The sequence below is a fragment of the Kogia breviceps genome, chromosome 14 (assembly GCF_026419965.1).
Source record: "Kogia breviceps isolate mKogBre1 chromosome 14, mKogBre1 haplotype 1, whole genome shotgun sequence".
In the NCBI taxonomy this organism is placed as follows: domain Eukaryota; kingdom Metazoa; phylum Chordata; class Mammalia; order Artiodactyla; family Physeteridae; genus Kogia; species Kogia breviceps.
Window position 1 is genome coordinate 89,340,117 of NC_081323.1, and position 3,024 is coordinate 89,343,140.

Sequence of the window (3,024 nt, forward strand, 5' to 3'; positions counted from 1 at the left end):
CTTTTGGCTTAGTGTACAATGTTTGCTGTGTTTCCTGCCGCAGATGGGGGTGCTACCCCCAGATCAAGTTGGGAAGTCCCCTGCCAGTCCCAGCCCTGCCCAGCCAGCCTGAAGCAAGAGAGGCCAGGTGCAGGCTCTGCCCTGTGTCAGTCCAGGGGCAGCAGAGGGCCACTTGGCAGCCACACGAGGGCCCAGGCCGGGGCAGACAGCAGCCGGCCCGGCAGTTTACAGACATGGGGGGCTCTTTCTCCCAGAGCGGCAGGGCACCCCTTCCCCAGGGTGGCCTGGAAGAGGCCACCCTCCTCTGTGGTCCCTTTGTGCTGGTATCTGGGACCAAAAGCATGGGTGGGCCTGGGACTAGGTCACATCTCCCCCGCTCCTGGGGCAGCCTCTGCCCTGGACGGGGTTGGGGGAGTAAGTAGGCAAACACGGGGGTGCTCCAGGTGGGCCTAAAGGCCCGCAGCCTCGCATCTGAGCCCTTGCACACGGCCAAACCTCACTGAAAGGCACCTTGTGCTCCAGGCTCCCCGCTGTAGCGCGCGCGCGCGCGCGCGCGCGGCGGTGCCACAGCCACACCGACCAGTTTTTCTCGGGCTCCACCGCCTGGGTGGAGCGTTCCTGCTCGGCCTCGGATCAGAGAGGAGGCGCCGGCTGTGCTGCCTGGGGCGCCGCTCGGAAGCACAAACGACCGCCCGGCCCGCGAGGCCGCCGAAATGTGAATGTACGTAGCGTGAGAGCCGGGCGCCGCGCACCTGCGCCGCTCGGAGCCCCTCCGTGCGTGCGTCGTGTGCGTGTCTGCCCGCCCATCTGTGACTCCGCCCAGTTCCTTCTACTCACCGAGGCGGAAGAAAGGAAAACGGGGGAGGTTAAAAGGGGGGCAAGACCAAGAAGCCTCGGTCCGGGGGGGGTGGGGAGCGCATCCCGCCGTTGGTTTTGTTTTTGCTATTGAAGTTTTCAGGCCGTTTCCTAACCAGTCCCGTCCCGGTGACTTACCCGCATCCGCTCCCACCCCTGCACCTGTGGTTTGCCCCTCGCAGGCCCTGCAGCATCTTGGGCCGTGGTCCTCTACCACGTGGATTGGAGGGAGAGGCCCCGAGGCTCCTGACGGGCTAGGCGGGCAGGAGGGGTTCCAGTCGGGTCGCTCGCCGATGGGGCTCCTTGTGCAGGCGCACGCTCTCCCCAGCTCCCCTGGCCTGGTGTGGTCGGGCCTGATCGGAAGCCCCGATCCTATATGCCCTTCCACGCCCACCCCATCTCACTATGCAATCCCAGTCCAAGCTCCATTCCCTCCCTACCCCAGGACCCCCGCCCACCCGGGAGGGGTGCGTGGGTGACAGCCCCAAATGGGGGGACGAGCGGGGACCAGGGCCTCTTGTGCGGGCTTTTTTTTTTTTTTTTTTAACCATAATGGTTGTGTGCCGCACCACCTTATATTTGTTACATATAATATATCTCTCGAAGGAACTTTGTTAAGACTCCCCCTCCCAGGTTTCTCTCCTGGCCCTTGCATTCCACCCACAAGGTGATTTAGCGTCCCGAGCGGGGAACTGAGGCCTGAACCGCTTGGCATTCTCCAACTTCCGTAGGGCCATGGCTGTATGTGCTGTCGCTGTGTTTCTGGGGTTTTTTGTTTGTTTTTGTTTTTTAACTGGGTTTGGGGTTTGATTTTTATTTCTCTGGGGGCTTTATTTTTCTTGGCAAAATACTAAACATCTCGTCAATGTAATTTCTGTGGTTTCTATTCAGCTTGGGTTTCATGTTTTAAAATAAACAAATTTTAAAAAACAGGCCTCTTTTCCTGAGTTGTTTTGGCTCCCGCCCAAGCCTGTGGGCAGGGCGGCCACGTGCCGGGAGCCACTAGGGCCTGGGCGACCCTGGTGGGCGGAGTCTCGCGGGAGAGGGGGCCTGACGGGGCGGGGCCTGGTGGGCGGGGCACGGCGTCAGGTGTGCAGAGAGGCTGGCTCTGGGAGCGGTGGTCTCGACGGCGTGAAAGCCTCATTTGCAATCTGGGCTTGCGCAGGAGGGGCCTGAGGAGACGCGGATTGCCGTGAAGAGGGCCCCGTCTCCGGCCAGCAGGAGAGGTGACAGACCTGGCCCTGGGCAGGCCTGTTGGAGCGGGGCAGAGAGGCCAAATGGGAGGATGGTGTGTCTCCAGGAGGAGCATCTCTTGAGTCCCCACTGTAACCCGAGGCGGGGTTCCCGGTGCGTCCCCGGGCGCCTCACCGCCCCCTGGCCTCGCTGGAGTCCTTACCAGTGTCTGAGCAGCAACCCGACCCCCGCCCGCCGAGGTAGGAAGGGTCTCACTCTTGTTCTCGTTTGAGAAGCGGGCTGGGGAAGGCGCCGTGTCGTCGGAGGCCACACAACCCAGCACATCACCCTGGGTGGCGGGAGACATACCGCCCACCTCGCAGGGAGACCCTTACCCGAGGAATTGGGGGAGGCACGTTTGCCTCGCGTGCCAGGTGCACAGGTGGGCGAGGGAGCTGCGAGGCCCGGTGGAAGACACCAGGCTCCCGTGGCATTGCTGGCGCCGAGGTTCCTGGCTCTCGGCACCATGAGTGCCTGGTTTGGCGGGGGCACAGGGCGGAGCTTCTGCCTCCAGCACGCACCAGCAGCCTGGTCCAGTGGTTCCCGTTTTGACTGGCTTCTGGGGAAGGGGGCCCAGGATACATAAGCTCTGATGCGGGGATGCTAAGCACCCAGGAGTGGGGGCATGTGGGGCTCCGTGCTTCTGCGGTGCCGTGAGGGGACAGCAAGAATTGTCTCTCCTCTTAGGTTTAGCTGCAAGCAGGAAATCGTGCTATAGTTGGAGGGGGCATGGCCCAGAGAAGAGTGTGTGTGTGTGTGTGTGTGTGTGTGTTTAAGACGGGAAAATAACAGCATGCTGTGAAGGCTGATGGTAATGGTCCCATAGGCAGAGGAAATGGCTGCAGCAGGGAAGACGAAGAGTTTGTTGCAGGAGTGGGGTTCCTGAATCACCAGGAGGGGCTGGGACCTAGGTCACACTGCAGGGGCTGGCCATAA